The sequence below is a fragment of the Plectropomus leopardus genome, chromosome 11 (assembly GCF_008729295.1).
Source record: "Plectropomus leopardus isolate mb chromosome 11, YSFRI_Pleo_2.0, whole genome shotgun sequence".
Taxonomy (NCBI): domain Eukaryota; kingdom Metazoa; phylum Chordata; class Actinopteri; order Perciformes; family Serranidae; genus Plectropomus; species Plectropomus leopardus.
Window position 1 is genome coordinate 9,978,810 of NC_056473.1, and position 27,160 is coordinate 10,005,969.

Below are 27,160 nucleotides of genomic sequence, written 5' to 3' on the forward strand. Positions count from 1 at the left end.
TGCCCACGGAGGGCCAGAGGGTGATGGGGGTGCTACAAGACTGAGACTAAAACAGGGTGACTGACATGTATGAAAATGTTAATTTGTCTTGTTCCACAAAGGAGATAAAATGAAAGTTGTGGCCGGTGAAAGAGGGAAGCTGGAACACTATGAATGAAGATTTTAAAACATCCCACAAGATATTTGGAATGAATGAAGTTGTTGTGCTCAAGAAAAAAAGTGCACAATGACTCTGATAGTACATATATTCCAAGAAGCTCTATATAACAGGAGCTCTGTGAGGAGGTGGGTGCAAACTTGATTCATTTAGGAAGAAAATAACCTTACATTTGTATTCACCCCAAAAACGCACTGCAGAGACTATGTGTGAACTATTGAGTGATGTTATTTATCACTTTCTGGAATACAAATTCACAGGACTTCCTACTATGGCTGACTAATAAATATAGCAGTCAATGACATTTTTAAAGAGTATCCAACAACACTTAAACCAGAGCCCCCCCAACCCCCCCCCCCGACACTGGGGCATTGCATTAACAACCCTTGAGAGAGTGCACAGGGAAAATAAGCAGCTTCTGGTCTGAATTACTGTCTATATTCCTCTAGGAGGTGGATGATGGACATACACACAAGCCAACACAGTGCTCTCTGTCAGTTTGGACCGGCCCGACATGTTTAACTTGGCTCCTGCAAGCTCAGCAGCGCAGGACAGGCTCTACTTGAAGAGAAAAACAAGATTTTCTGTTCAAAATATGTGCTTACTTGAGCTTGAAGTCAAACAAATCTGTTTTTTATGTCAGAAGAGCTATGTCTGAACTTGTAGCATATCATTGCTCCCTGCTATCCCTGTATACACAAATATCTTCAAATGACAGCCTGTCAACTGTTGGCACTGTTGTTACATCCCTTTTGAAAAAAAAAGTCATCTAACAAACTAACATTGTCATGCCAGATAGGCAATATCTTTTTGTTAATCAGCATTCAAGGTTAAACTTGCAAGTGAATGATCCAATAAACCAACTGATCATCATTAAATCAATGGTGAAAAACTGAAGGGGATGTTCAGTCACATCATTCCTGTCAGCAGAGGACTTGGTTCCAGTTAGCTTGAAGATGCAATGGTGAAAATGCTGCTTAAAGTCTGACGTTGGTTGATTGAAGACCAAACGAGAAGTTGAGTTTATGCAACACTGAGGTGCTACATGGCTTGGTCAACTCATTGAAGCCTCCTTTCAGGGCCAGGGGAGTGTTTTTCCAAGACCAAATGGATGGGAGTGACATCCCCACAGAGATCTACACTATGGAGACCACCTGCATGCGCCAGCCAGACTTTACTAAGACTCAACACACACACGTGCTGCTGTCACATAGACATCAAACACATCCAAGTTGATTCAGTTTGCAGCAAAGGGGACCTAAAATCAACTCTTTCACATCACCTCATGGGAGGGTAGATTTTGATCAGAACATGCATTAATCTCCATCTATTCATGCGATGTGCCGTATGTCTCGTGAATCATGCAGAACACAGGTCAATAATTAAACCACCCTCCTATTAAACTAAATAATCCAAGAGATTTCATGTATGTCTTAAATTTATAAATCTGCATCAGAGTCAAAGAAGCTTCTAAAAGACAGTTCATGATGAGTTATGCTGCAATACTTTAATATCCACTTATAAAAGTATTTTTTTCTTTAAGCCTCACTACAAAAAATGCTGTAAAAAACATCACATCTTCCGTCATTTCCCTGCTGACTTACCTCAGTTTAGGCCAACTCTCCTGAGGTGAGCAGGAAAAAAAAAGGATCTTATCACCACTATATCCAGTCCTAGATTCAACCTCAGCCTCTGGGTTCCATATCTATGCAAAAATCCTCCTCAAAGCTCTAAATCCAGCACAGAAGCAGTCAGCCTTCTCTACCAGAGCTGTCAGCACAGTAAGAGCCCATATCAAAGCTGAGACTGTAAAAAGTCAGGGAGATGTCTGTCTGAGTGTGTGGGAGAGAGTGTTTGAGAGGGGTGTGTGCGTGTGCGTGTACATGGAGGAGCTCAACCAGATGGTCATCCCACCCCTGTCTCTCTCACCCACCACTCCTCCTCCTCCTCCTCCTTCCTCCTCCCTTTCTACCCCAACCCAGCCCTCCTAACATCAGTGCCGGCCCCTTAACCTCAGAACAGCCAGTCATGGCGGGGAAAGGAAGAGCAAGGCGGCTCTGCACCGCTGACCCTCCCTTCAAACATATGCTTCCAAATGAGAACCACCGGTAGAGATTCAGCACACAGGAACTGCACTTTTAAGTAGCACATCAGTGATGGCAGAGATCATTTTACCACACTGACCGCCCCATCTCCACAACAGCATTCACATGACATTTTTCGTTCTCCTTCCCTATCAACGGCTCCAAGATGTGGGGAAGGTGGTGAACATTAGAGTCAGCCTTTGGTTTATGCAGTGGTTTTTCTCTCCTCTCTTGTGCACTAAAATGTCACTAAGTTACAGAGAGCTGTTTGCTAACTACGGCTTTATGATTACAGAGTGATTGTCAAATCCAGTGAACAAAAGACGCTTTATTTATCCTGTGATGAAATATTGCTTCCTAGCATCTACAACATCCTGGCTCAGCCCCAAATAACCCATCCCTCTGGCTGAACATGATGTCAGCGAGTCTAAATGAGTTCAGCAATCAAGGCCTTTAATATGGGACACACAGAGGGCCTATACAAAGAAATCCCTTCAACCACAAAGCTTGAAGTATCTGTTTAACACTGTCTGACTGAAGGTTAAAAATGCAATGTTGTTCAGCTCAACTTTGCTAAGTCCTGCAAAATGCACAATGTAGCTGTAGGCTACTATGGAAATCATAGTGTAGTCATACTGTTGCAGGAATGGGTACTAAAACCTGGAAATTTGTTTGCATTTCACTCCTGGTTCTCTTGTCCTGAGGTCAACGGGTTTTTTGGTTAGATACTTGAAATAAGGTCTGTGGTCAACACAAGCTTTTGCATTGTGTTCTATGACATAAAATACATCAGAAAATCCAGAACTCCTGAATGTTGAAGTCTAAAAAAAGGCAGTTGCTAACAAGAGGCGAAATGAGACTACTGAGCGTCATCGAAATGTGCACGGCTTTACAGCCTGGCGAACACTGTCTATGACGTGGAAGAAGTGACTGTGTTGTAGTGTTTTTAGCTTTTTACTTCTGGAAATTGTAATTTTGCTTAACAAAATCACAAAAGTGGTGTTAATTTGTGAAGATTATTTTGCCCAAATGAAACATATCATACATGTTTGTCACAGAGCTTATTTTCATCATTATTGCCTATTTTCCTTGTTTTTTTTCTATTACTGCCTTATACACAAACTAAACAATGTTCAGTTCCGATAGTAAACAATAAGTCCATTAACTAATTGGGCCATTGACAGAAAATAAATCTTATACAGTTTGATAATCAAATTATAATTTCAGTCATTTTTAAAGCAGAAATTCGGTGGTTCTCTTTTTTGAGATGTAATAATCTACTTTTCTTTGTCTTTTCATGACAGTAAAGTGAATATATTTCTGTTTGTCACTGTTGTTCAGACAAAACAAGCTATTTGAATATGGCAACTTAGAATCTGGAAACTTGTGTTGGGCATTTTTAGTTTCAGACACAGTTTAGTTATATTCAAAACATGTCTTATGAAACTAAGTTTTAGAAAAAGTCTAAAGCAATCGTAACTACATGTCTAGTACTAACTAATAGCCAATCTCTCTGTTGCCTTCATCATTTGTAAATAGGACGGGAACTAAAAGCATACACGTGTTATGTTATAAAACCCACATGCACATATCCATCCTTCCAGTGAAACTCCCTGGGATGCAGTTGACCTCCGCCTCTCCTTCACCTCTGCAGAAAAGTCAGAACTTGAAAATCTTCCTGTGGTCTCAAAAAACAAAAGTGACCAGTTCAGGTCAAACTTCGGACAGTTGCACCTTTTGCATCATTTCACGGTTGTTTGGTTGTAATGTCAAAGTGTTACATTCTCCCAAAAGGACAAGTTTTATAGTGAACAGAATTGTGACTAAGAGAACTAAAAAGCTCTTCCTGTTCTACACAAAGTTTTGCAGCAGAGGGTTAACATACTTTGAGACAGTAAAACAAAGCCATAGCATGTTTTACTGCGGAGCAAGGAATCTATTAAACAACTACAATTGCTTTCTTTATTAACATTTAGGGGCTGTTTAATTTTGTGGAGATGACGTCAGGATGTAATTCGGTGGACTCAAACACATGCGTGAAGCATTTACACTGCAGGGTTTTTTAAGTGGGGCTTATATAACAGAGTTCACAAAGTTCAGCTGAAATGCAGCAGAAGCAGGGAATCTTCAGATTGAATAAAATGGCATAAGCACTACAGAGGATTTGATTTGTGTGCACAATTCTGCCAATTTAAGACAAATCAACAGTATATCCAAAGCTATTTTACTGCAAAGTCCACAGTCTCTTTTAATGAGACAGCAGAATATCACTGTCTACATGCAAACTGGGGACACAACCTTCTAATAAACTTGTATTGTTTCATTAAAATATCGTCCAAAAAAAAGATCGGAAAAAAGATAGACACTCACTACTTGCTTAGCTCACCTCTTCATGACTGACAGCATGTGACTCTGCTCGCCTACACTCGTCACATTCACACCATCATGTGCTAAAATATCACAGTGTGGGCGGTGAATGCTGACCATCATTTTCCTCTCATTTAAATTAAAATTAATGCAGCCTAGACAGGATGAGGTCCTTTCTGATGAAATTAAAGTAAGTTATCCAAAACAGAAAGACATGATTGACGATTGACATTCAGAGGTTTACAGACTAATATTAAGGCACCTGCTGTAGGTGTGTGAGTGTGTGGACAAAGCCATTGTAAGAGCCAAGGCCAGGGAGGAGAGGCACCCTTTCAGAGCAAACCTCAGGCCTTTGTGCTGGTCCAAATGAGTCTGCACCCTGCTCCACTGGCAATTCTTAGAGGGGAGGGCCAACACAGCATCCTGCCTTTGGGTGAGGACACTCATGAAATGCAGAGCTAAACTAATCTGAACAAGAGTTGCAGACAAATTTGTGCAGACTTTTGCAAAAAGAAAAAAGTTTTGGTACTAGACATATAGACAAGGCATAGGATGATACAAAAAAATCATGTCACGATTATCCTAACCAAAATAACTGTGATTTATTATCCCGATAATAATCAAAATATGCTTAAAAGTCTTAAAATGCTACAAAGTATGCCTGACTTTACAATACATTTGGTTGAGAAACAAATAGTTTTATTGCGTCACAGATAGGACATTTTTTGTGTACATCCTTTGTAGTGAAAATTTACAAAAAAAAAAAAACAATGCAAAAGAAAAAAGCCAATACTTGGTTAGGATATATTGTATTTTTGGAAAATGGTGCATTAGCCTGTTTTGGCTTTGCCTCTTTTAAAAGTGGTCCTACAGCAGTCTCTTAATGTGTTGCTGGACATGATTTTCATAATTATCCTGATAAAGTAAATTCAACACAGTTTACTTATTGTAGGTTTTTTGTTTGTTTGTTTGTTTTTTTTTATCATAATACACAATAAAATCATATATTGTCCTATCCCTAGTGTAGACCAGTGCTTCTCAACCCCTAAAATGATACTCATTTGGTCACTGATACCCATTTGATAAGATTTCACTCCAGGGACCACTGAAAGGAGTTTTGGGTGGTAGATATCATCAAGACTAGAATTTTATAGTTTTACAGTTAAAGAAATAATTGTGAAGGAAGTGAAACCAGTCCTAAGAATAGTCATTCTTATGACTCTTATTGGACTCACTTCTCCAGTGGATTAAATCATAAAAATAAACTATTACTGATTTAATTGAAATCAACACCCACATAGATGAAGGTTACCTAAATTAATTTTATGATATTTTTCTTTTTTTAGCCAATTAGTGTGCAGGAACTTTGCAGATAATTGCAAATAATTTAGTCATATTCTGCAACTCTAGAGTTTTGCCCAATTTCCTTAAAATTAATCACCTTTTAATTCAATGATTTAAACAGTCACAATTGGGCTTAAGAGAGACACTTGCCTTTCCTTGAATGGTTTCTTCTGATTTTAAAGTTTCAGTTTTCTAAGAAAGTTGAAAATAAGTTTAAAGAAGCGATTACAGATATCTGAAGTTCAACATCGTACACTGAAATGTGTGTAACCTTTATCGGAGTCTCATAGTTAAAGGTTGTTGGCTGCACAGTTCAAGGTTCGCCTCAGATGGTTGAATAATATAAAGTTGGACAAGTCATGCATCCCTGACCTTTGACCTTAGAGCACCAGATGACCCATAAATCTATAGCCCTGGGGCTTTATGGCCCATTCCCCTGTCATAGCCACAATGACCTGAACAGCACCTCACACCTGGTCTGCACCTTCTCAGTGCTGTAAAAAACGCCCTGTGCTAGCGGCGTGGCAGTCCATGACCAGCATGCCCTGACAATGACAGGACAGAGATGATGATCATCAGAACCAACGCCCGACGATAAAGCTGCATTCTTCTCTGGTCCAAACACGTTCTTGAAAGAAAGGGACCCATAAAACAAAGCATCTGGTCAAAGCTGAACACTGTATCTCACAGACTTTGTGTAAAGATGGAGCATTAATTTAAGTCTGAGATAACGTGTTTAAACGAGACAAATGTGAGTTCCCAGAAATGCCATAAACTGGGGTGCCAAAGAGGGCAAAGGGAAGGTCAGTCACTAACTCACCGTCATTGATGACCGTTGTTAAAAAACAGCTCTCACTGGTGTGTGAGCTACCTTAGAAAAGTAGGCATTCTCAAGGTTTAAATGACTTGCCAACGGGTATTAGCAGGACACAGGCCCAACAAAAGCCTCACTTATAAAGGCCAATAAAAGCCTATCACTCTACTGTAACAACAATCCTTTTTTACGCCTTGAAAGAGGGAGGGAAAGGTCAACTGGTGGAGCAGTCAGCGCATTGATATTGACTTAACTAGATTGGTGCTGACCAACTCAGGTCAGACTGTGGGCTTGTTAGCCCTATAACCCGCACATAACCCCTTTTACTGTTTCACTCTGACACGTCGGAGGCAGCTGAGGGCAAAACTTAGATCTAAGCTTCTGACAAGAGACTTTTATGGAAATTAAAAGACAGATATCTACTCACTTGACCTCAATAAAATCACGTTTCTCAAGAGCGCTGAGTAGGAAAAAATCCAAATGAAAAACTCATTGGACTACTCCTGAACTTTTCAACTCTGACTGAAAATCTAATTTTCTGACTTCCCAAACAGCAACAAAAAAGGTCACAGTGTTTAAATCCTCAGCTGTCTGCATCTGATTATTAAATTATGGTATGTAATGCTGTTGGATAAAACCAACAACATAACACTTGTTGAGTCAATGATGTCACTTTGGTCCTGATTTCATGGAAGAAATCTATGAACGATATTAACTTATCTACTCATTTATTGAATTTGCTGTAACCCTGTTGCTTCATGCATGATGTAATGCTGTCCAGTTTCCATGGAGCAACCTGTAATACATAACACACCTATGCTGAATAAAGCCCGGTGTCAGCACACTAGTTGTGTCTCTTTGCTTTATCAAAAAGCACAATGCTCTCTAACTGCTTTGCCAAACATTGCAGAGATGTACCATTGGGACGTCTCATATTTCACCCTCAATTTGACACCCTCTCACCTAGTTGTAAAGGCGGACCTCATTGTGAACAATGGGAAGTGGAGCGACAGAGCTCCTGGGGCTGTTAAAGGGAGGAAGCCCCTTTATTTGAGGACACTATAATTCAACAAAAGCCTGTGGCTGTCTACACACAGTGCGGACTGAGGATGAATGGGCTGCTCTTACACTACTCACGGCACTGACAAAAGCACTGGATCAGCAAAGTCTGTCATGTGTGGTCTCCGTGGACCAACTAAGAATATAGACATACAATTACAAAACAGCCCCATTAACACCTTAAACCAGTGTGTTCACCATCATTTTTTAATTCTTCAAGAAACTTAACATTTTCCACATGACCAGGAGAGCTTACGTTTTCCACGCCTTCATGTGAAAAAAGGTTTGATCACTCTGGCTGAAACAGAACCCTGTCAACGTCCAGGTTCAACACTTTCAACCTTCAAGACTTCACTAAATTTTTAGCTTATGACCTCACACTTTAAAACTCACACCCCACTTTTACTTCACACATCTGGGTGTTGCTCCTCACCTTTCCTTGAAGTTCAACACTATATCCTTCATAGCAAGAAAACTATTTCCTGTGTGTTTCCAGCCCCGGGCTCAAACAGACACATGAATGAGACCGCTGTAACAAAACAGGCAAAACTCTGGCATGACGAGCAAGTTGATGTAGAAGGAGAGGATGCTGATTTTTTTTAAAAGGAGGGAAAGTTGGCAATTCCAACACGTGGAAGCATTTTCCTCAGCCACACAGCTTCAAAAGGCAAACCGTGGAATCCAACAATACTCCGAAACAGTTAAGAGCTGCTCAGTCAGGATCCCACTAATGATTAACATTCCTGGAGAAACACTCCGTTACAGTCTTTTTAGAGCGTTCTAATTAAACACATGCTCCAGTGCCACAGCACAGAGGGAACTCTGACGACTGAGAGCGGGGATGCTTCTTTCCAGCACTGCTTAATTGGACACAATTTAAGTCATTAAGGTGGTAGTAAAAACAGCAGAGAGAGCAAAGGAGAGGCCAAATGATCTCTGCTGTAAGGCTCCCTGTTGCTCTGATGTTGTTGACCCTTTAACCCCCTCACGTGACTCACTTCAAATTCAAATCCAGACCTGCTCTCATTATGAGATGTCCAACTGAAGGTGCAGTCTTGTTTGACTTTGAGAATGTATTGATGTTGGTTGTAATTTGCGTGTCTGCTGTATTTGCCTTTCTGAAGAGGACAAAGGTTATACGTGTTTGGAGGTCTTACATCTTGGGAGGCAACATATAACTGATGATCTGTGCATCTGTTTTCCACATTGACACGCCTTTCTCTGTCGTTTGTGGCTTTGACGTATATTTTTTGACACTTGTGATATATTGTCAGTGGGTGAACTGGTGATAGATGATGTTTTTGCAGCCAGAAGTAAGTAATTCACAGGGGTGTTTTTGGGATTAAAGGACACTCAAGGGTTCAGGCAGTTGAGTCCTGTCATGTCCTGTCACTCAAACTCAATACATTGTCAGTCAAGGTCAGAGCAAGACAACAGTAAACAGAGGGCCACACAACCAAAGCAAGGATCAAACAGAGACTGGACTGGAAACCAGGGCTTAAATGCAAACTACACTGACGAGGGGATTAAGTGCAGGTGGAGAAAAAGGTGGAGATGTTCAGGCGAGGGGAATAAGATGATGAGGCAGAAGAACAGGCAGAGAGCTGATTAGGAAAAATCTCAGCTGCAGGTAGGGACTAATGAGGCTGATGCAGGACAGGTGTGTAGCTGGGTAAACGCAGCACAAGAACACAGGAGGGGAAGAACACAGTAAACTGAAACCCAAAAACAGAGAAAACATAACCTTCTTAATAATAAACCCACCGAGTGAAAGCATAGACAAAGCAAAGCAGGTCTGGAAAAGCAAAAACACATATAAGAAACCTAAGTGAATCTTTCACAGACGCTAAGTTCAGTCTTTCCAAACGTCTGAAGGCATTAGGTCATATTTTTTAAAATAAACAATCTCTGTTTGGTGCTTTTTTAAAATACACTCTGCATGTTATTGCAATAATAGTAAATATGTATGTGTGTATATATATATATATATATATACATACATAAATTTGCCAAGGGTAATCAGTTTATTTTCATAGTGAATTATGAATTGAGTATCACTGATACCTATTGCTTGTTGACATCAGATCTTGCAATACCCATTGTTTTACAAGTTGACAGAATTCACTGCTTAGGTTTGTATCGTAACAAACCCTGGAAGTCAGAATCTGTGTTTTTCAAACTGTCATCAGTACACTGGAGTTCCCCCAGCGTAACACTCAGCATGGTGTTTATTTGCTATTTGGCTCATGTTATGTCTTCAGCCCATACACTATGCAATTCTGTGCTGTTCCAGACAAAAGATGACCAATGTGAAAGAAACATAGCAATATCTTTGGTCGTGGCTCTAAAACAGTGGTCCTACGTCGCACAGTGAGAGAGGTTCAAGGATTCCTACAGTGTCAGAAATTTGGGATGACCATCAAACTGTGTGACTGCTGTTACGACTTACATCTACTAACCACCCAACAGAAATGACATGACGCACTGATCAGCATGACTAGTGAAAGTTAAATGCTGGTAGATGCTAATAAATACTTTGAGCTCTCATTGCAAAATTGGCATTCATAGTTGGCCTCTTTCCCCAACCACAACTGCAAATGCCACTATAGCAAGGTCTCAGTTCATGTTTTGTTTACATTTTTTTCTTACCACTATAGTGGTGTAGACAGATGACGCACACTGGTGAAGTTTTGTTCTTGTTGCAAGTTTAGCATGGGATGGAGTATGGAAAGCCTGCCTGTGATATTGATAATATGTGTGTGAGCTGAGTGTGCATGTTATGCACTGTATGTGTGTGTAAGATCCAATCTGACGCCCCTGGGAGGCCTCACTCAGTTTAGCAGATATACAGGCCAGACATGGGGTCATTAGTGCCAGGGATCTATATGTGTGTGAGTGTATGCCTGTGTGTGTATATTGGCACAATGTACTGTATGTGCACAGTGGAAAAAAGGACAACTGGCTGCCTTATCACCCCCAATTAAGGATAGCAGTCCTCCAGGGCAGAGCTTATTCTTAGAAACCTCACATGTAATACGCCCGTTTCTGTCAGCATCAGGGTGTTATTTTTGGAGCTGCTAATACTGAGGTCACTAATGACACCAAACCGTTTTCAGCATCATGGACCAGCATAAAGGAACATGTGACAGAGTGGGCACTCACACACAAACACAAAAAAACCCTTTCTATAAAATCTGAGGTGCCTTTTTCTCAACTTTTTTATTCCTTTCCAACATCATGAAACTTTCTTCCTGAACGGTCAAGTGTGTGTGTTTGGACTGGACACACACACACACACACACACACACACACACACACACACACACACACAGACAGATGTACACATCTGGTGAGCCACTGCTCTTGTTTTCTTTGGGAGCCCAGCCTCTAACAGGAAGACAGTGCGAGTATAGCAAACAAAAGCCCGGCTCTTTGAACCGGCCTCTCACTAGGAGCTGCCGTCAGGTTGTTGTGGCCAAACGAACTGTTTCTGTGTCAGCTCACTGGGCTCATTGTGGGCCTCAGGCTGCTGCTCTGCAAGACATGTCCTCAGTTGGCCTTTGTCAATATTGACCCATCTGTATGTCATCCTACAACATCGACCTTTTCTCTGATGTATTTCCAACTGATACAATGTATTCCCTCTGTGTGACGGGATCAATTATAAGTGAGGTTGTAAAGCATCAAACTCTAAATGTAACTCCTGCGATAGTAAAGCTGTCAAAATCTGAAAGTTGAGTAAGAATAGAGGTTGGAGAACACATTTCATAGTCATTGGACTTGAAATGCTGTAAACCAATTTAAGTGACAAATGCATTTCAATCTAACATTTCAATACAATGTTTGGTAAAAAAAAAGAAAATAAATAATGAAGACAAAAGTAACGCTGTGAGTAAAAACCTGACAGGAAGTCATTCAAAATTAGACTTCCTGAATTAAGGTGGGAGACAGACACACAGAGAGAACATTTTTAGACTGAAATAATGTAGCCTTAGTCAGTAATGGTTCAATGTACCTACTGTATGTACCTGTGTCTCTTCATGTACAAAAGTGGGAACATACCTTGTCTGAAGTGGGCATTGTTTTCATTATTTAATCTCTTGATTATCTTGATTTATCAATTAGTTGTTTGGTCTATAAAATGTCATAAAATGCTAAAAAAAAATGATGATGATCAGTGTTTCCCAAAAGTCTAAGATGATGCCCTCAAATGTCTTGTTTTGTCCACAACCCAAATATATTCATTTAACTGTCACAAGAGGAGTAAAAAAAAATAAGAAGCTGGAATCAGACAGTTTTGACCTTTTGTCCATTAGAAAAATACTCAAACCTATTAATTAATTATTAAATTAGCTGGGGATACATTTTATAGTTAAAAAGTAATCAAACTATGATTGCAACAAGGGTTGGAAATAAATGTCCACCCACCAGTGTGGTTGGTGGACTCCAAAATCTACCAGCCTCTAAACAGATTACTATTGTTTTTGTGGTTGGTGAAGCAAATTTAGCAGCTTGCATATTTTACCAGCATTTGGCTGATGGCTGGTGCTTATTTCCAACCCTGATTGCAACTCTATTTTATTGACTATGGATTATCAAATCCAGCTTCTGCTGAATCCTGGTTCCAATTTGGAGTAAATTGTTTTACTAAGAACTGATATCAAAATATTCTAAAAGCAAAAAACACTTTATTTTGAGCTTTTTGAGGCAGCTGTAAACAGTCATTTCACATCAACAATGAAAGATTTTGTAATGCTTACTGGTTGCGATGAAAATCAGGACAAATCTATTAATTTTCTGGCCTGGCACAACTTGGATGTTTGCTGTCTTATGCTTGTTTTTACTTGAGTGATGAATGCTGATTTAGGGGTCATTTGACTACAACTGGGGACAGCAAAAAATCATCTCCAATCTTGCATTTAACAACACCATCATTTCTGATTGATCTACCTTCTTTGCATGAAAATACTTTAGCTGTCTTCCAACTGTCTTAAAGATAAGAACATTCAGGTAAGCATGATATAAACATAACTTTGTTTTAAGCAACTGATCAGCATAAATGAAACAAATGTGTCAGTTGTTGTAAATCTGTCAATGTGCAAGGCTCCCATAGCAAAACTAATTTAATGCTCCAGATGATACAACAAATGGGTCTCGTATTTCATTATGAATGTAAAGCATGTGCCATAGTACATATCTGGTGATATAAAGAGCACAAGCTATTCTTGGATGTAAGATCCCGTGAAGGATTTATCTTCGAATTAGCTCACAATAAAAACTCCCCCATTGAAAACAGAAGAATAGAAGAAGGAGCAGTTTAAATCTTCCCCTGGGGGGGGGGGGTAAGGTATCGATTTATTGCTTTGTGTTCCTTTTTATCCTTTTTAATCTTCTTACGATGTATTTCAGGAGACATTTTAAATGAGTTATTATGCTTAAATCCACCACTGTGTGATTTGGGAATCTTGCCAAACTTCTGTATGCATACATTTGTTTCCAAACCTAATTAACAGCATAGTAAAATACATCAGGGTGAAAGTTTTTAATGAGGAAATGTTCAGAGAGGAATATTCTGGCAGTCATCCAGCAACTGTCCCTACTGTCTGTAACTGTAACCTTTCTGAAAAAAGAAAAAAAAAAAATCTCAGGAAATATCTTTGTTGTCAGTCCAAAAAATCCCTTGCCCTGCAGAGTCCATTTTTAAACCCCGCTGACCTTTTTCCATATCATCCACGCTCACTGACTCCACCCCTGTGACAATGCCAACAGGGAAGGAGGAACAAGGGCCACAGGAAGGGGAGGGGGAGCAGTGTGTATTTTGCATATTTCCAGCCGCGGGTCCGGAAAGCTTTAACTGAATCCCCTGTTGTGCGCCGGGGAAATGAGCTGGGCTTTTTAATGACTATCTCAAGGTAACCTGTTTTCTTTTGCTCCTAGGCCTTGATGCTGTGATTGCTTAGATGGATCCCTACAGACGAGGAGGACAGAGGAGAAAACCTCCTGCAGGCGGCGACGGCCATGTCCGTTTCAAGCTGGCTCGGACAAACTGTCCAAAAACTCCATCTGACATTTGGCATCTCAGCAGCTGTTATTCCCCTTTTATCAAAAACAGACATATCAACAACAACCAGTTTGCAGCGCTGCATCTTATATTCTGCATCCAGAGCTGAGCATCACGCCTATACATGGTGGTGATAATGAAACATGTGTGTCAAGGATGACTTTCATCATCATGGTGGTCTGACGGTTAGTCCCGCAATTATGCTGTGTGGTTACCAGAGATCTGTTGGGGCATTAAACTCCAGTGTGAGAGCCAAACCCGTTTCCCTCTAACATCATCCTGCAGCTCCTAATAAACACAGTTGTGCCTGGAAGCGCTAAATCACTAGCTACCTTTAATCACTTTAGAATAATGCTTAGCATGTGCATCCAATGTGTGCAACTGCCCCAGGCGCTCATACATGATGCTGTTTGAAGGGAGGAACTTTACAGTATGAGACAGACAGTAGCATCCACAATATGTATCCAAATCTATGCAACCGCAGTGTAACAGTGCCCTAAATTTGACCATCCAGGCTAACGTCCATTTAGCCAGGCCCCAGTGACCACAGATCCAGGGACCACCAGCGTTTAAACAAGCCATATTTCATCCAGCCTCCTGCCAACCTACCACAAACAGTTTACAGTCAATGCGCTCTGCTCTCTGGAGTTTGTCTATGGCAACCCGACTCCGTGCCACATCTCCCCATCCAGAGCCATGAAAGACTGGCGTCCTCTGACAGCTCCTCACAACACACGGCCCTGTCCCGCTCTGCTTTTAGCTCTGCTGCGGTGAGCTGGACCACGTCTGGGGATAAAAGGCTGCCAGAGTGTTTGGCTTGCAGGCGATTTACACGGACGCGAGGGTGATTCATTCTAGCTTTGCACAAACAGGCCTCTGTGTACATTTCACTGGTACTGGGCTTTTAAATCAACAGTGGGGAACGTATACACACGGGCACAGGGACTTTACGTTCTGCTCATTCACACTCAGCTGGGTGTCTGTCTGGAGGTGTCGGAGAGTGTATGAGTGTGTGGCAGTTGTACACACATATATAGGTGAAAGCTTTGTCGCTGTCCATCAGCTTCTCTCAGACACACACACACACACACACACACACACACACACACACACACACACACACACACACACACACACACCACGCAATGCCCCAATGTTTATGTCTGAGACTGGCTTCATGTCTGTGATTTGTCTCCACCTCCACTCTTCCTGTGCACTAATGCAATGGCACACAAGAGTGCTAATGTTATAGCTAGCTCATTTAGTTGAAAGGCGCATTATGAGGTGCTCATGCAAAAATACAGGCCTTTCTGCTGCCAAAATCCTGCAGACTATATGCACTTTCAAATAAACCATCAACATATTACACATTTATTGAGCGAGCACTCATAAACATCAAGTTGGCAGAGGAGGATCTCTATTTTCTTTCTGCTGTGTCCAAGAAAAGTTGTGATAAGGCCAGCTATTTTATTCCCCTCCTGTGTTCACACAAAAATCTTAAACACTTTCAAGTCTTTTGATTCTATTAATGGAATGCTTGATTCTCTTCGAGGCTTGGAAATGAAGCATGAGCAAGCACCGTGTGACACGTGGAGCTCCTCCAAAAACTTGTAAATCATTTAGTCTATAAATAGTTTAATATTCTCAGAGAGATCTCACCTGCAACAGATCATTAAAGTAAAGCTCAGATCACATCTCCCCTAACTCAAGCCTCACCTGCTATGTCATCTAAACACTGAATAACTGCAGCTGTGAAGCATGAGACCCACGCTTTACTTATACAGTATGTTGATACATCCCAAGAAATGTAGAATAAATCATTTGGCAACACTTCCTTTGGGTCTCAGATGGAGTTCAACATGACACGATTTTATATTTGTATGTATGACAGAGTTTAAATGACAGAAAAGACCCAGAGTTAAACAGCTGTCTTGGGCATGAATAGATTACTGAAAGGGCCTAATGGGGCCCAAAGTGTCAGCCCAAATGCCCCCCGGCATACCTCTGCAAAATGTCCCTCAAATTAACACATGCCGGAAGACACTCAGGATAACCACAAAGAGACACAAAAATACCACAAACAGATGCAAAAGAACAAAAAAGTGACACAAAACCACAAAAAGACACTCAAAATAACAACAAAGAACAAGGCACAACCACCACTAAGTCCCTCTTTCTTACTTATATGTAAGACAGGTGGTGGGGCCTCTTACATATTTTGCACCCAAGGCCCCAATGTCTTATAATCCACCCCTGGTCCTTAGCTAAAAAAAACTCAAAGTAATACTTTTATTTTTTTAATGAAAATGTGAAGTAGTTCAGGTTGCAAAAACAATGCTTCACTTGAGATTCTATGTCTCCTGAGCTACAAAGGCGTCAACCTCTATTCTAGCCACTAGGTGACACCACCACCTTGGTTCTGTGCTCTGTCCTCCCTGTATCTCTGTCCATAACACTCACACTCACTCTGAGTATTTGTTTCTTTACCCTTTAACTTTACTGGCCACAGTCCCAGTGAGAAAAATGGTTGAAATGCTGCAATCATGGATGAAAGTGATCATGTTTGAAAATACCTTCTGGTACAATTACAGCAAGATTTTGACCTAGTGCGTTACACTTTGAAGTGGAACCGCTGACATTGCGCAGAGCCAGCAGTTCCTCCTTTGTACTGTCAAAGTCCAATGTTTAATTTCATTTATCTAAATCGATTTTCACTTGTGTTGTCCTGCAAATACCCCAAATCACTCCCACAATCTATCCAACATGTCCAAGTAAAGACCATGCTATCTCCTGCCCACTACACTAGCTGTCAGGCTGTCCTGGGATCAGCATTGCTCTGTTTTTGTCAGCTGTGGCCATGGTGACAGATTTCAGGCCAGTCTGACTCTGCGTTCTTTTGCACTTGGTGTGAGCCAAGTGGGTCTGTCATTCTGTCAGCTCCCAAGAGGGCATGCACGGGACTTAATGGCTTATGGTGATGTTTACTGGTGCTCCAATGAGAGCAAAATATTATCCTAAACAGCGTCAGTTAAATATAACAATAACTGCTCTCCTGTGCCTTGTAGGTTTAGCACTTAGTATAACAGCTCAGAATGGAAATGTTTGAAAGTTGAGGGTGTGTCATTGTTCTCAAAAGGAAACACTTTATGGGATGTTTAGCTCTGCATAAGGTCCACAAGGAGGGATGAATTCACTCAAGCATCAAGCAGGTTTAGTTTTATTTAAGGGGCTGACTGCACTGCAAAAATGTCCACAACTCTTTTCAGCTCATGCTCAGGTTTTAAACATCCACTAAAGACGGGCATTTCTGTTTACATATTTGCAGTATAGTGCAGCTGAGAAACTGACTCAAGACTTTGCTCTTTAAAATGTTTATATAAATCATCATTCCCAGATTAATTCTCTTACTTTCATAAAACACTTCAGTACTAAATCTTAGATTAAGTGATTTTTACATCCAGTCGTTCCCACCCTATCCATCATGGATGAAAATGAAGAAAGTGAGAGTTACTTCTCGCGCGTTATGTGGCCGCGCTGTGTGACCACATTCTCCTTCACTCAACAGCACTCCTGACAGCTATGGTGCCCTGCAGTGGCGGACAAGCAGCGGTCACGAAGCGCCGACCAGTTGTCACCAAAGTGACAGGCGACAGCTGAGTCCATACATCTGGAGGCCCGGGGGGACGGCACACTTCCACCCGCCCCACGTCTCTGAGTGACCCAAGTCTTTTTCAGCGTCAGAGAAATGAGGTTACTCAGAGGGGAGAGTGAAACGTTGCTGCGTAAAAACGCAAAAAGGAGCATTGGAGGATTAAACAAGTTTGATGGCTTTATGTGGCTGACACGAGTGACCTCTATAGAGTGGAAGTTGGGTTGTTTGAACTTTATATTGTTGATGACAAACACACCACTAAGGTCTAAATCGTCCCGTTTTTTTTCCAACCAGTGCATCATTTAGAGCATTTTGTTTGCGTAAAACGTAGACTGGTTGAATCGCTGGCGGTAAAATTACTCAAAAACTACCCAGATTCGTGGATTTATGGTCCCAAAACAACTGTTAAAACACACCAAATGACTTGGTCCACTCACCCCCAAAGCGTTCAGTCACAGCGAACCGAGTATCCAGAACCAATATTCCCGAAGTGAGAAAAGCGATTCACGCTGCGTCTCATTGGCATGAGATGAAACGTCCAGAGAGGGTACACCACTGTGCCACAAAGCTGAACCCAGAGGTTGTGCAAAGCGATAAGCTTAAACTCCAGATACTGGCTGCATTGAAGAGGAGCGCAGATAGAGAGAGAGAAAACCTGGTCTGACTTTACCCGCTGTCACCACATCTCAGTCATTACAGCGGCGCACGGTGCGCTATGGTGCTCCTCTCGGCGGTCACAGTGAAATGACATTAGCGTTTCTCCCTGCCTATTGGTTTAAACACGCAGCCCCCACCAATCCTGGAGAGACGGAGCAGTCTGGAGCACAGTGGACAAGTGCTCCTAGAGTTTAACTCCTGCTGCTGCAGCGAAGAGTTTAAGAAGTGTTTGCGTAATTTAAGTGCTTGAAAAACTACTAAGTGACTTAATCTTCTTCTGTTACCTTTCCCTACAGACTGACCTTACCTTTATATGAACTTTTGTCTCAGTCTAGCCCACATATAAACCATTAAAGCCTTTATGAAGTTTAAAATTTAATCCTTTTATTCTAAATCAATCACCCCACAATTTTGTCCATCCAGGCCCCCCCCCCCCCATCCTCTCCTTTTTATTTTTATTTTGTTTGTTATTATTGCTTTGCATCTTTGCATCTCTTTGTAGTTCTAATGTAAATTTTTGTTGCTGTGTTTGTGCTTCTTTGGGATAATGTAGTGTCTTTCGGATTGTTTTTGCATTTGTTGTTGTTATTTTTTAGTCTCTTTGTGATTCATTTGCATTTCTCTGTGGTCATTTTGAATCTCTTCCTGGTCAGTACATGCTTATTTGAGTGACATTTTGCAGGTGAGGGCCCCCCTTACACTTTGGTCCCTGGGCTTGTAGGGCCTGTTCAGTAATCCTATGTGTTCAATAATTCAGTAACAAAGACTTGGTGTGCAAAGACCTCCTCATTTGCACCTCCATCCCCACATACAATTTGTCACTCTGTGCAGAAATATGATCTTTTTTTTTCAAACCTATTTGTCCCTCTTATCACCAATATGAAATATCACAATGTGCTTTATGTTCTTCCACACAAACTGTGTAACACTACTCCTGCTTACAGTACACCATGAAAGGTAAGTCTATATGCATACACTGAAAAGAGGCTATTACTGCACTGTCTATTGAGTTAGACAAAATGTTCTGGGATGATCAAAGATCCAAGGAGAAAATAGCCACCACCCATAAATCAGTGCATGAGCATAATACATAAAGATTCAGGTTTGTGTAGCTTTCATCGTCACACAAAAGGTTGGTTTTGTTGAACTGCTTTGCTTGCAGAATCAGCTCACTGTTGAGTGAGCGCTAATCATATCAGGTTGTCATGTGCTGACAACCCAAATACAACTAAGATAAGATTTTTGACCGGTGGACCTTTAAAGAGCTCTCTGACCTCCTGCAACCCAGATAAGACCTTTCCATGACATCAAGAGTGACACTGCTCCCCAAAACAACTCAACCAAATCTGGATCATTTATCGTATTTGAAATCAATATCTGAACTTCTGCCATCTCGAAAACCTGATGGCTGAAACATAAAACATAAATGTGACAAATGCACTCATTTAATTGGCTGCCCTTTGACCGTCATGGCTCTCTCTGCCTCACTGGAACAGGCGCTTCATCTCTTGCTGACCTCGGTTGCGACCCAGTGACCGTCACATAGATCTGAGAGTGTGAGTGCATCTTAAGTAAGAACAGGTTTAACAAGTTCAAACCTGTCAGTCATTCTCTGCACAGTACTAGCATTAGGCAAAGGAACGCACTGCAAGCCAGATCTTATATGGACCAGATGGATATAAGCGACTATTTGGTATCACACTTCACTGCAACCGGTCACTGTGTATCCACTTCATCAGAGCTGCAGATATCAAGGGTTTTCAAGTTAATCCTACTGAGGTATCACATGAGTTATACCTCATTTAGCCATCACTTTACCTCATAAAGCCCAAGTTATCAATTACAAAGAACGCCATTAAACTAACCTTAATGTTTTTGCAGCTATGTCTTGGTAAATAACAACCACTTTTTATGGTACTTTCTGGCAGGAAATACAGTTATTTTTTTGGAAAAACGGCGATGTCTTGTTAAAAAACAACTGCTTTTAGTGTCACAATCCCAGCAGGAAATCCAGTGATATCTTTGTACAAAACAACCGCATTTTGTGGTGCTTTTCGGCAGGAGACATAGCAATTTCTTAGTAAAGACCAACCACTTTTCATGGTACTGTTACTGCAGAAAATGCAGCGATATCTTGGTTAAAAACAACCATTTTCATGGAACTTTTCAGCTGGAGACATAGCAATGTCTCGGAAAAGAAATAACTGCTTATCATGGTACTATACCAGCAGAAAATGCAGTAATGTTTTGGGAAAACGGCGATGTCTTGGTAAAAAACAATTACTTCTCCTGGCACTATCTTGGGTTGAAATACAGCGACTGATTGCTGAAAAACAGCCACATTTGGCGCCTAAAAAGCCACTGAAAACCTGATGATGTCTTGCTAAAAAACCACCAGTTTTGCTATTTGTTGGTTTACAGAAAACATATATGGCCAACCTTTTCTTTTGGGGACGGGGTCGATGATTTTTCTCTCTTCTCATTTTAGCATCAGAGATCGGCCTAATTTAAAAAAAAAAAAGAAGAAATTCCCTGATTTGCATTATTAAAAAACAACATTGGAAATAATCTAAATAAGACAGAATAGGCCAAAAATGCAACCCTGACAGAATTATCTTGAGGCAAGGAGGCATTTATCATAGGACAATATCTGAAATAAGGACAGTTATAAACAAATTTCAAGTTTCTGTAACATAGCACTGTAGCAGATAGATTTTAAAACCAGTGATTATTTTGAGGAGTCATTTTGCATTTTGCCTTAAACCAGAATGTTCGACAGGCTAGACCTGAATGTTAAAACCTCTCTCGATCACTTATCTTGCCTCTTTTAAGAGCTTATCTCCAGCTTGTCTAATGAGATATTTATGGCTGCGCTGGAAAAAAAATCCTTGAGCAGCATCACTTACATGACTCTGGACCATAAAGATGCTCGGCATACTTTCCAGCATATCTCTTGTTATGTGGCATATGACTTTCCCCCCATGATTTTAATAACATAGAACTTGATTCTGATTGCTGTGTATCAAATGTAATCCTGGGGAAATGCTGAGCATTAGGGCCTCAATTGGTCAACAAACCAATATGTTTTTTTCCTGTCACAGCTGTTTTGTATTTGTCATGCTGTGTGACAGAGCAGCAGTGAGTGTGTCAGTTGAATTGTCGATCCCTTTAACAAGATTAGGAGCTTTAAGGCACTGCAACCCCTGAAACAGGAGCTCACCAACAAATCTGCTTTAATTACAGATGACATTTTCTTCTTTATAAGTGCTATTTACTGTTTGCATGTAGACCCATGTAAGGGTGCAATGACTTCACACTTTTCTTTGCACACCTCTGTCTTGGAGAACATTTGTCTTTCAGTGGAAGCTCTCTTCTATCAATTATTAAAGGAAAATCCTTAATGTAAAAACCTATGTGTTTTCAGGTAATGGAGTATTTCTTTAAGTACTGCCGCTGACTTGGAGACCCAGTTTTACAGGCTTGTGGGAATTCTGCATTCAGCTTTAGTGAATCCCTGCATCTATATTTTATACTCAGGAAGTGTAAATGCATTTAGTTGAGTAGTAAACAGCGGCATACCACGAGGGTTGTTTGATATTTGGCCTGAAGTGATTAGTCTTTCTAAGAGACACAAGTCTCTGTTTAACACCTCAAGCCACCAACAGTGATGTAGTTAAAATTTTGGTTGCCAGGCTGAGTGAGGATATTTGCTGGAGTGTTAGTTTGGTCTTAATGAAGTGGTTCACTCTGCCGTCTATGTTTGCTCTACTTTTTATGTGTGGTTGCATGTTTGCTGAGGGTTGCTGCCCAGGGTGATTGAATATGAACAAATTTTGCTGAGATAGTTAGATTTAAAAAAAAAAATATTACTAGTTATGACTTCCTGTAACCTTCTGGGGTATTTGCACGATGTGAGATAAAGAGCAGCACAGACGTCAGGAGAAAATGGTGGCATTGTACGTTTCTGAGAAACCACAGACACGTTTGAACATTTTGTAAGTTTCATTTCAGTGTTTCTAACGTGAATCCATTGTGATTATGTGTATATGAGCCGGCTTTGTCATCAACGTGGCCACTGTGGGAGACCATCAAACAACAACACAAGCAGTTTTTGTTTGTTGCCATCGTTGCATTGCCAGTGTCAATTGTACCACCGAAACTGGGTATTCTTTAGTGAGTCATTGCTGCATTTCCAGTGACAATTGTGGCATCAAAACTGGTAGTTTTCTAGCAAGGCATTGGCGGCATTTCTTGCAGTGGTTGTGCCACCGAAAAGTGTATTTAAGCGAGCTATTGCTGCGTTCCCAGTGGTGATTGTACTACCAAGACATCAGCAGCATTTCCAGCCGTGATTGGGTCAGCATTGTAGAAATATAGAGTTTAAACATATTCTCACATTAATACAAATGTTACATATCCATTGTTTGCAAAAACATACAATGCCAACATTTATTCTGGTGATTGAGCTGTAAAGAGATACAGATGGAAACTATGTCTGCCCCTGAAACATATTCCCCGTAATTCCATTTGAGATATGCAGTAATTGCTTGTTGCTGGTACATTACTCCCTCAAAGAGAGAAAATAAATCCACACTCAAGGCGCATTCAAACAATTTGGGAGGGGAGTCTTTTTCTAAAGGGTTCTTGTTTCTTTGAGTTTACACAGGAAATCTCCAGTCCAAACAAAGGCAGGAAAACAAACAAACAAGTAACTCTGGCAAAGGCTGATGGCTGACGGCAAAGGCGGGACCAGTCAACAGAGCAGCTGGACCTCTTGACCAGTCACCTGGCTGCTGTCCATACTCAAACACTGGTGACCAATTAAGGACCACTGGTCATCCCAGAGCCCCAAAAGGCCCGGCTTTACTCAGTCTGTTGACTCGTTTTGTTGTTGGACAGCTTGTCACAGACTGACAAATGGGATCACATTACCAACACAAACAAGTTAATGCATGGGATGGAGATGCAGCCAGTCAGTCATGATTGGTTTCAACTGTAAGAAAGACAGCAATAGATTCAAGGGCCCACATGGGCTGCTGCAGGAACAATAGGCTCATGGCACTCTGTTTGGCTTGCTGATCAGGCATTCTGTGAATACCAGACCATTATAATTGATATGCTTTACTTTAGCCTTTGTAGTCTCTAATTGGCTCTTGCTCAAGCTCTCCTAAAATAACTACAAACAGCCACTGAAACAAGAGAAGGCTTGTTTGCTGACAGCATGCTAATTATGGAATTGTAACAGCGTGGCAGAAGCAGCCAACTGCTCGTTGCAATGTCATGATATTTGCTGGCCTCCATCCCTGTATCTCTATTGGGGCTTGCTAGTTTTATCATTGTCTGTTAATGGTCTACATGCAGAGCAGGAGGGAATACAAGGGAACCCTTTAATCATTTAGAGGATGCTTTCATTTTGCCAGTGCACATGCATTCTCTTCCCCACAATGCATTAGAGCCCTGACACACCAAGCTGAGTCAGCCATCGGTCAATGTCAGGCCATCAGTGAGTATTTTTTGCCCTAGTTGTTTAAGGTGTCCCCCACCCTTGGCCCTTGTCAGCCATTGTCGGCCATTGTTGGCATTTTTACGGCCAATTCAGCATGTTTAATCAGCATCAGAGAAAGCAGGACCTAAGGTGAATGAACTCACTCTGATGCAAATTATTATTCAGCTCAGCACACAAGTAAAGAAACCAAAGTTAACTTTGTACAGAGCCATGCAGCTTTTTCCCCTCGCTTCCAATCTTTATGCTTAACTAAACTAAGCTAAGCTAACCAACACTCACATTAGCTACATATTTCTCAAAGAGCCATGAGATTGGAATTAATCTTCTCATCTAACTCATGAAAATAAAATGAATAAGTGTTTTTCCCAAATGTCAAACTATCAATTCAGCGATTGAGGTTACACAAGAACACACATGAAATTTTAGTTCACATTGGGTTGGAGAGGCTCTTTTCAGCGGTTATTCAAAATTAATGTCTTTTCCTGATCTTGTATCCACCATCTGCAATCATACTTCTGCTTTTCTCCCATTTCATTTTAATTTATGAAGGAGCTGCATCCTTGGCATTTTTTCAAATGGAGTTTCCACTCTTTGATTTAGGTGTAGCCCAAGGGAAGTTTACATATGCAATAATCCTGCTCCCTGAAGCGTATGTTGTTTAATGGAGTAATATTTCTACCATAAAATTAGACTTGGTGTGACCCAATTATGATGAAATACCAGTTATTAAATTACATACTGAAAAATTAGAGTTTTGCATGCAAAGCTAGGCACCTTTACAGATGTTTACAACCATCCAACCACTTTACAACACCTATCAGAGGCTGGGCAGGGGTGATGCTTCTGCATCTGTGTAACATGAATTTGATTTTGGGCCAATTTGTGGGTTTTATTTTATCTAATTTCGCCATGAAATGTGCATGTGCCGGTGGAGAGTCTGAATTATCATACACAATGCTCTCCCAGTCTGAGGCACACTGCCTGAAGGTTTGTAGGCCTCCAAGCAAGAAACCCAGGAACCCTTACGAAAGACAAACACAGAGAGGGTTTGACTGAGCCATGCCACCAAACAGATCTGAGTTCAATGCATTATTTTGTCTTTTCTAATACTTTGGTCTGCATCTATGTTCGTGTGGGAGAGTTTCCCGCTGGATTTTTCATGCCCCTCCAAAGTTGTGGTCAAACATAAATTGTCAAAGGATCAGACCTTGATGTTAGCTGGTTTCCGTTCCCTTTTCTCCATCTTTGTGTCCTCCCTCAGCCTTTCATTCTTATCCCAGACACTGAAATGCTTCTGCTATTAATTCCCCAGCTGTGGATTGAAGATCCTTTAGGCATGCTGCATTCCCCAGGCCAGTCTTCTGTCGCCTGTGAGATAGGGCAGAGCACACAACCTGCACTACTATTAAGATTCCTTATGTTACCCAGACGAGGGACATAAGACGACCTCTGCTTTCTCTCTACTTTCTTTTTGCATCTATAATGTCTTGCTTCCTTCCTCCTCTCCCCTGTCTTTACTAAGGACTCCTGATGCTCCTGTATTTGCTCCATCTCTCAGTTTTCAGACTTTGTCCAATCATAACCAGCACACTGGCTCCAGTGTTTGGTTTCGGTATCACTGTTGGTGGCTCTTTGACGCTCTAGTTTTCTGGCACGTCAGACTGCAACCAACACCTCCTCCACAGCACTTATCCCCTTGTTAAAAGAACTTGGGAAGACTGACATAATGCTCCAGGCAATTTTTCATGCATAGATATACCCAGAGTGTGATTGCATGATTGCAGCTCCAAGGGAGAAACTGATGAAGAAATCCACACCTTTATAAACTCAACACAGGCTTGTGGTTGAGAGATGTCGCCTGGAAGCTATTTGTATAATTTCTAATCCCTTTTCAGCGTTATCCTCTCTCGACTTGGCAATGGGAACCTTTTGCAAAAAAGGGCCGACCCAGTGGATAGTGTCTGTTTCCCTCATAACAGGGGCTGTACATCTTCAACTGCAATCCTGTGCAGCTTTCAGCAGCACTAGGCTGTAATTTAATGTGTGCCTGTGGAATTCAGAGCCGGGTCATATTGCTTCAGTAAAATACCATCAACAGCTTTGTTCCGCCGCAAAAAAATACATTAACAAAATGAGGTCAGCCGCAATTCTGGGCGACACTTTACATACCGCACATTACTTTTTACAGACTTGTTAGAAGCTGAGAAAGGCCAGATAACCTGATTTACAGCCCTGGTTCTAGTATCAGCACTAGCAGGCAAAGGTTTCTGGATTTTACTTCAACTTGTGACACCGTGATCGTGGAATTTGCTCTGATGAAAGGTATCTTTCCGTGCAAGGCTTTTTCGTGTTCTTGTAGATCCTGAGGATCATCAACCTGGGGCTCTGCCAGTACAACTCTTTCTGCACCTTTGCAAAAGTGACAGGCTGATGGGGGATGTTGTTTTGGGGGGGTGGGGGTCGTCTTGGAAAGGTAGTCTGAGGGTAGCATAGGAATCTGTCCCATTCCCAAAATTCCTTGCAAGGTAACATGCTTTGGAGGAGCATGTTTCAATTAGAGATGCTTGTTTGTCGTTTCTGTGGAAAACTCGAGGGCCCCTGCTCTGCACCCCTTTCCACAATCACATAAACTCTCCTTTCTCTCTCCCTCCCTCCCTCCTTCCAACCCTCTGTCCTGTGGAAATGCGCCATTGACAGATCTTTATCAGCAGCCCCATCCCTGCACGGGCTCGCCGCTTGCCTTTGTTTTATTTCACCGACCAAGCGCTGAGCCAGGATGAGGGATTTGTGTGTGCTTCCCTCTGCAGCTCTGCCGCCCTAATGTGAAACTGGTGTATTTGTGGTCGTGACAATCCTTTTCCACTCTACGAATGTTGCTCGGGATGATAATAACATGGGTCTGTGCCTGGGGGACAACGCAGTGTGGTCAGGGTCAGCCGCAGATGGTTGTGCCTGTGGAGGCTATAAACAGCGGAAATGTCAAAACAACCCTCGGACAAGTAAAAGGAGAGGGAGAGAAATACTCAGAAAGTGAGACAGAGAGGGAGGTAGAAAATGTGCCAGTGAGCGAGAGTTAAAGGCAGATGGAAACAGGCATTATGAAAAAGATCTAAATATAGATAACATGAAGAGGACATGTAAAACTGCCCGCTTGTCCTTGCTGGTGCAATTATATGGTGAATGGAAAGTATGTTGAGCAGGATATAAAACACAAGGTTGTGGGCAGGAGGTGTCGCCTTTCACCCCCCTGGACTCGGGTCAAACAGGCTGGATGAGTCTGAAGAGAGGACCACTACCACCCAACCACTCCGGGCCTCGTCAGACTCCAAAGCTACACTACATTACCCAGAAGGCACGGCCACCCAGACTTCTAAACGTTGGAATGGACAGTGAGAATAAAATGTGTTAATCCATCTCAGCTCTCGCTGTTGGCAGCAACTACAGGACACCATATGTGAA

The 27,160-nt window shown here is 41.4% G+C and overlaps 1 protein-coding gene across 2 annotated transcripts in view; it reads right to left on the bottom strand.

The window, feature by feature from the left end:
- The window catches only part of prickle1a (prickle homolog 1a), a 31,721-nt gene extending 13,466 nt beyond the window's left edge, over positions 1-18,255 (bottom strand). The window contains exon 1 of one of the 2 annotated variants that reach the window (XM_042496118.1): positions 18,209-18,255. The gene's annotated coding sequence lies outside the window, so the exon portion shown is untranslated. Of the gene's footprint in view, positions 1-17,975; positions 18,154-18,208 lie in introns of those variants that run through there. The other variant, XM_042496117.1, reaches the window with a different exon arrangement.
- Between the last annotated feature and the right edge of the window lie 8,905 nt (positions 18,256-27,160).